We start from the raw sequence: 8526 nt of genomic DNA on the forward strand, positions 1-8526 counted from the left end.
TTGTTGATGGGCATTTGCGCTACTTCCATATTCTTGTGATGATGTATAATGCTGATATAAATAAACACCAGTATACAAATATCCATTTCTATCTCACTTCTATTTTACTGGGGTTGTATCTTGGCAAAAGAATAGCTGGTTCATAGAGAATTTCTATGTTCAGGTTTTTAAGAAAGCACCTGTTTTGCAGAGTGGTTGTGCAACTTTACAATCCCATCAATAATGTATGAGCGTTCCAATCTTTTCATATCCTCGGTAATATTTATTGATGGAAGATAGAACACCATAGGAAGAAGAGCAATAATAAATTGTTCCAAAACACTACACAGAAACAAAAAGTATTTAAAAAGTTCATAAAAGTAAATAGGTTAGGCCACTTTATTATTATTTTACTCTGTTGATCAAGTGGAACTAATCAGCAGTACTTAATTAGCATTAATTTCCTGGAAAATTATTTAATTTTAAAATAATTTTTTTTTTCATCAGTTAAGCAACCAATTCCTTCATGTCTAGTTGGAACTAACACACAGATTACACTCTCCTAGGGTTCCAAGAGTGTAAATAACATCAGAGAAGATTGCCCATCTTTCTCCTGTAAAACTGCTGGTGGATTCAAAACAACAGAGTGGCTGTGGCCGTTGAGTTAGCCATACAACTCTGTGCAGAAAGGGCACCAGTTTGCTTTTCATTAATTATTTTGTTTTGACAATATCTATATGACTTCATACAACTATCTTTGAAAAATCTGACACAAATAAAACTTATTAATAAATATAATTTCAATGTTGGTAGATTTTTCATCTTAAATATATTGTAATAGCCTGTAATTTTTTAAAATTGGTCTTAAATACAGACTTCCTCTTATTTATTCTAACTTTCAAGCTAGATTAATTCTAGATGGAATATGGGCATTTTACAAAGAATTTACTCAGTCACTATACTATTTGTTGCAGTAGCACCATTTACATGACTTTCGTATATGAAGAAGAATTTCTTTCTTTTGACTTTCTTAATTGGTATTGTGCTTTTATATTAAGTTATTTATGATACATTTGAATGACGTTTGGCTGACCCCCTGGAGTTGACCACAAAAATGTATGAAAGGCTTTCATGTAACCTTTATTTGGCTTCATCAGGTTCAGCAATTCAATGTTTATAATTACTATTTTAAATTAATTAAGTCTTATGATAGTTTTATAACAACAGAAATTGATCATTCTTATATTCTACATTTTTTATCACAATAAACTCATTAACATAATGAAGAAAAAAATGTTTTGAACTAGAGATTGAAATTTTTAGTACAGAATTATATGATATTTTCAATTTTGAACTTGGAATACATAGGTAGAATTTTAGCTCCATTTCTTATAGATGTTTTCTTATGTACTGTCAAATAGGATCTAAAACTCTCTAATTGCCATTCAGTGAATACCAACCCATAGCTTCATTGAGTTTTTAGGGCTGTAAATTGCACAAGAAAATATTGCCCACCTTTCTTTTAAGCTGCTGGTGAATTTGAGTCATCAGAAAGGCATGACCTTTGAATTAACAACACAACCCTTATGGACTATACCATTAAAACTCTCACAATAATCAATACATAAAATTTTGCATGTATTTTTTTTATACTCTTTTACTTGTTTGTGACTGGGATAATCGGGATGGGAGTGTCGGAGACAGTTCGATTGGCACAGGACAGAGCAGAGTATAGGGCTGTTGTACACAGGGTCGCTATGAGTCGCAAGCGACTCGACGGCACATAAAAACAACAACAACTTGTTTGTGTTTAATTTAATAATATTTCTAAGCTAATTAATTTTTAATAAATCAATACCTTTGATTGGTTATTTTGTTCTCACTACAAAAAAAAGCTTTATGATAGTAAATCAAGAAATTACACTTTCGCAAAATTAATACAGATTTTGTTCATGTGTCTTATTGTTAAAATCAAATCCATGTTGTCAATGTTCTGGTACCTTTTCCTCTTTTTTTTTTTTGCAAATATGAATGTCTTTGTATGGGATGAGTCACCTCAAGGAGTGTGATTAGAGACAGTATATTAGTATTGCTTGACAAAGTATTGTATTATTCAAACAGCAAAAGGGAAAATAAATTGCATTTAAGTGAAAGGCGAAGGAGAAGGAGAAGCAGAAGAGGAAAAACATCAGTGCAAACTATAACCGGCAGAAAATTGGATGAAAAGAATGAAATCAAAGTTCTAGGAGGAATACCAAACAGAAGTAGAGCCTGCCACACTACTTATCAGCTGTTCACAGGCCACGCTGCTTCAGGAAATCCAATTTGTTTCTAGGAAGTGACCAAAGAGATAAAGGCAGGCAAATGATCCAACGTACCTGTAACACAGCACACCAGAGCAGCAGCTTTTGACAATTTGAACTGTTTCCCTTTCTGCTTTGTAATTTATAAGAAGCCACCCAGCTGAAAGCGGCACAAAGATTGCTAATTTGTTCAGTTACTATTATATCTCACAACTTCTTAAATTATGTAATGAGAAAACACGCTAACCAGTGAAATGGTAATTTTTTTTTCACGTGAAGTTAGAATACTATAAAACCTGTAAGATTCTATATCTTTGACTCATTAAAGACATTGCATAATAATTAAAGAATAAAAACAAAGATTTTTAACACAACATATTTCTAATCCATCAGCTTCTACAGGGGAGCAGCATATGCAACCTTGTTCCCATGAGATTTACTGCCCCTAAATATCTGCTGGAGGGTCTTTGATAAGTTAATTCAAACTCGATGGCACGCAACTATATGGATTACAACTATCTAAATGATGACACAAAATGACAATGTAACAATAATATTATCTAAATGAATGTGGTTTTAAGTTTTCAGTTCCGTCTTCACATATTTACGTATATTGTTGTTGTTGTTGTTGTTGTTGTTGTTATGTGCTGTCGAGTTGCTTGCAACTCCTAATGACCCTATGAACAACAACCCTAAACCCTACTCTATCTCTTGCCAAACTTATTGTCTCTTACACACCTATCCCCACTACCCCAGTGACAGAATCAATCCATCTCATCAAGGTATACATCAGAATAATATTTCCTTTATTTCTAATCACTTATTTGTTTCTATATTTTAATATAACTAAATTAATGGTGTCTCAATAAGTGTTAGTTTCCTACAGGAATAATAGTATTTACTCATTTTACAATTTACAATTCTGCAGCAAGAAAAGCTCTTAAAATTGTTAGATGTGTGATGTAAAATTAAACTCTGAACTACAACTGTATTTAATACTATATGGTCTTCATGATGAAATACAATACTTTTTCAGCTTGGTAGAAAGATAAACTAATTATCTTTTAAGTATCATTTATAATGTGAAAGGATTAATATTCACAAGTGTCCTTTTATAGCAAATGTATGATTTTTTAAAATGTATCATTTTCGTGGTTCATTTCATCCACACTATGCTTCAAAATGCTGTTTATTTTTAAATATGAGAGTATGTAAAACTACTTTTTCTTCATAGAGTCTAATGGAAAATGTATCTTATTTATAATGATTATCTTAATGCATTCCCAAAATACTTGAAGCAGTTAGATAAAATCAGTGGTATTAATTTGCAGAGAACTTTCCTGAGTTATTTAAAATATTTAGAAATATTTAAATTTTGGTTAATAGTGAGCTTTAGTGGCTTAGTGGGTAAGGAGTTACTCTGTCAACCCAGATTAGCTGATCTGCAAGAGAAAGCAGGCAATCTCCTGCCATGCAGTTTAAATCACCAGAAACACTACTGTGGTCAGATATGATTACTTGACAACAATGAATAAGTAAGTAACATTTATTCATCCTTATGAATATTTCCAAATATTGTTTGAAGATTTGGGTTTGCATCTCTGAACAAGATGAACTTGGTCCCTAAAAATCCTGTACTCTCCTAAAAAGGAACAAAAACAAAATTGAAAAACAAATTATCAAATACTTAAAGTATTTCATAATCTACAGATATTTGAGATTGAATAATGCAAAGGGAATTCTGGTGGCCCAGTTATGAAGAGATGCTGTGAACCTGAAGGCACAAGATTTTAATCCACCAGCTGCTCTGTCTGAAAGACAGGCAATCTCCTCTCCTGCAATTTACTCTCTCTGAAAACTCACTGAAGGGTCAGCTATAGACTTGTTACTACTCAATGGTACATAACAAAACAATAATAAAATAAAGAGCCATTCAGTTGAGAAAACTGTTAATCACTCAACTCCTATTCAAAGCTTGACAATTGAAACCCAAGCCCATTCAGATTGGAAGTAAGAGAGATTTACTTTTTGATAGTCCTGTGGAACAGGTCTATTCTTCAAACATTTGGTGACCTGAATTGGAAAATCAGCTATAAAAAAAAAAGGCAACAGAAGTATGACCAGTGAATAACATATATAGATTAATTTTGCAAGGAAGATAAAATAGCTATTGGATAAAAGCAGAGAATACCAGAGAGTTGTGTTCTTGTGTTTTATTGATTATGCAAAGGCTTTTGACTGTGTGAATTAGGACAAAACATAGGTAACATTGAGAAGAATGGCAATAAATGTGCTGATATAAAACCTATTGTTCTTAGGTGCCCTTAAGTTGAATACGACTCATAGCAACCCAATGAACAGCAAATCTGAATCCTGTTCTAGCCTGTGTCAGTTTCACTATCTCTGATATACATGAGGTCATTGCTGTAGTCACTGTGTCAATTCATCTCATTGGAGATTTTCCTATTTATTGATGACTCTACAACTCTCCAAACAGGATATCCTTCTCTAAGGAATAGCCATTCCTCCCAACATGCTCAAAGTGTAAGAGATGAAGATTTTCCATCCTTGTCTTTTAGAGAAATTCTGATTGCATCTTTTCTAAGACAGATCTGTTTGTTCCTTTGACAATCCATGGATACTCAATACTCTTCTCTAACACCACAGTTCAAAGGCATCAATTCTTCTTTTGTCATCTTTATTTAATGTCCAGCTTTCAGATGTTTAGCAAGTGATTGAAAAGACTATAGCTTGAATCACGTACTCATTAGTCTTTACCCTGACATCATTGCCCTTCAGTATTTTGGAGGGGTCCTTGATAGCAACCTTGCCCAAAACAATAGACTGCTGGTACATGATAGTAGATCAAAGTAAAATGAAATAATTGACAGTTTCTCCATCTATCATGAAAGTTGTCTATAGGCCTGGCAGTGAGGACTTTGTTTTCTTGATACTGAGATATAAACCATAATTGAAAGTTATAGATTTTGATCTTTTGCAACAAGCACTTAAATTCCTCCTCACTTTCAGCAAGCAAGGTTATGACATCTACATAAAAAAGATTTATGAGTCCTCCTCTAATCCTGATGGCACACCGTTGTTAATAGTGTTCAGCTTCATGAATTATTTCCTCACCATACAGATCCCATTGGTATGTTATCATGTGCCATCGAGTCATTTGCGACTCATAGCGACCCTGTGTACAAGAGCGCTAAATGCCATTCTATCCTGTGCCAACCTTGCTGTCTCAAACACATTCCCACTACTCCACTCACAGAATCGATCCATCTCATCAAGGGTCTTCCTCTCCTGCGCCGTCCCTCCATTCTCCCAAATATGATGTCCCTCTCCAAGGACCAGTCCCTTCTCCCAACACACCCATAGTATGTCAGACAAAGCTTCAGAATCCTTGATTCCAGGGGAACAGTCTGGCTTCACCCTCTCCAGGACAAACCTGTTTGTTCTCCTAGCAGTCCATGGTATATTCAACACACTTCTCCAGCACCACAACTCAAAGGCATCATTTTCTTTCTATCATCCCTATTCACTGCCCAACTCTCCGATGCATAGCACATAATTGCAAAGACTATATAGCCTGGATTAGGCACATCTTAGTCTCCAGCCTGACATCGTTGAACTTCAGTACTCTTGAGAGGTCCCTCACAGCTGAATTTCCCAATGCAATTTTTTCTCCTGAATTCCTGACTGCTGTTACCAAGAGTGCTAACTGTGGAGCCAAGTAAACGAAAACTGTTAACTATCTCAATCTCTTCACCGTCCATACTGATGCTGCCAATTGGCCCAGTGGTGAGAATTTTTGTTTTCTTGATATTGAACTTCAATCCATATTGAAGACTGCAGTCCTTGACCTTCTGCAGCAAGTGCATGAGGTCCTCCTCAGTTTCAGCGAGCAGGGTTGTATCATATGCATAACACAGGTTGTTGATGATTCTTCCACCAATCCTGATGCCACATTCCTCCTAGTACAGCCCAGCATCTCAGATGATCTGTTCTGCATACATTATATATAGTTAAAAAGTAAGGCAGACTAGGAAGAAGGATTGGCCATCCACTTCTGAAATTACAGGCCTTCGAAAACCCTATGTACAATAGAGCACACTTATCCATTGGTATAGAGAAAGAATGTAACTATTGTGTAAAGGAGTAGATGCAACGTGAGAGTGGCTGAATATGTTTTCTACCAACTTTATAAAGAACTGTCCCCATCAATAATGGCCACACAAGCAAACAAATAGTTGCTTGGTAAGACAAGCCAACCCACATATTCCTACACCTCTTTCTACCAAACACTGGGTTCAATAAGTTTGGGATTGGGGAAGGAGTGTCAAAAAATATCTCACAATTCAAGTCTCGGTTTAGTCCAGCAGTCCAGATCAGATTAACAGCAAAACATTATTCATCAATTAGTAAATGTCCAGATTCAGTTCAGCAGTACAAATACAATAAGCCTCTGGTTTTCTTAATCATCTAGCAAACATCATCTCATAGCAGTTCAGCAGTTAGCTTTTCATTCAGTTGTCCAGAAAGCAAAACCTTTTACTACGGCCTTTATCTCAGGATTCCTCTCATTATACCTTGCCACAGTCTTTTCACAGCAGTGCCAGAGTGTCTTCTCTTTCCACCACTATCTCCAGGATCTTTCTCTAGTGTGGAAAGGCTCTCTCCCTTATATTTGTTCCACAGATAATTATGATTTGCAAGACCATGTGTCCTATGAGCTAAGGTAACTGAAGACCAATGGGTGTTAACATAGTTGCTAAAAAGACAAATTTTAACTAACACCACAACCCTGATGTACAGCCTCCTGATTTTAAACTATGCAATGTCCCCTGGTTCCACTTAGACAACTACTTTTTGTCTAGTATGGATTTCTTAAGAGCACAATTAAGTGTCCTGTGATTCTCATTCTTCTCAATGTTAGCAATAGTTTCTTGTTATCCACACAATCAAATGTCTTTAAATAGTCAATGAAACACAGATAGACATTCTTCTGGTATACTCTGTTTTCAGGAGGGTCCATCCGCCATCAAGAAAGATATCCTTTGCGCAAATCAGAAATTTATTTTCTAAAAGGGGGATATTAGAGCATGAATTAGCTGGCTTCCACGTTTACATGAAGGAAGTTATTAGTAAGATGATTGAAAAGTGGGGGTAATAATAAACCACAATGTCTTGAAAAAATATAATGTAAATAAAACTAATTACATAAATGAATGTTTTTTCTTTTTTAAAAAAGTAACAATATCTCTTTTGTCATGGCCTCTTCTAAATGCTGTCTGAACTTCTGGAAGTTTATTGTCAATGCACCGTTCCAGGCATTTTGGATGATCTCCAACAATATTTTGCTTGGATATGATATTGTTCAATAATTTACACATTCTGTTGAATTAATTTTCTTGGGAATGGTAACAAATATGAATTTCTTCTAGAAAGGGAACTAGGAAGCTGTCCTCAAAACTTCCTAGCATAGACTAGTACACATCCATGGTTGCATCTGTTAGTTGAAGCATCGTTATGTGACAATGAGTCACCTGCAATTTATAGTGACCTTATACACAATATCTCTGAACCTTGTCCTCTCCTGAGACAAGCTCACTGTCTCCAACACACTTATCCCCATTTCCCCAATCACTGTTTCAATCCATTTCATCCAGAGTCTTTCCCTCCTGTGCTGCCCCTCAACTCTTCCAATCATGATGATCCTCTCTAAGGACTGGTTCCTTCTAGTGACATATTCAAAGTATTTGAGATTGAGCTTCAATATCCTTGCATCCAAAAAACAACTTGGTTTCATCTTCCCCAGGACAGATCTGTTTGTTCTCTTGGCAATTCCTGGAATGTTCAACATTCTTCTCGAGTACCACAACATAAAGGCATTCTTCGCTGATCCTTAGTCTTAGTTCAGATTTCTGATGCATAGCAAGTAATTGTAAAGACCACGGCCTCAATCAGGCAAACCTTAGTCTTTACACTGATATTCTTGCTTTTTAACACTCTGAAATGGTTCCTGACAGCAGATTTTCCCAATGTAAACTGTTTGTGGATTTCCTGACTGCTGGTGATGAAAGTGTTGATTGTGGAGCTGAATAACCTGAAATTTTTAACAATCTCAATTTCTTCTCCATCTATCAGGATATAGCCAATTGATCCAATGGTGAGAATCTTTGTTTTCTAGATGCTACGTGTCAATACATATTGAAAATTGCAGTCCTTGACTTTCTGA

Source organism: Elephantulus edwardii, unplaced genomic scaffold (assembly GCF_000299155.1).
Source record: "Elephantulus edwardii isolate Elephantulus edwardi_28Jun2011 unplaced genomic scaffold, EleEdw1.0 scaffold00173, whole genome shotgun sequence".
NCBI classification, from domain to species: domain Eukaryota; kingdom Metazoa; phylum Chordata; class Mammalia; order Macroscelidea; family Macroscelididae; genus Elephantulus; species Elephantulus edwardii.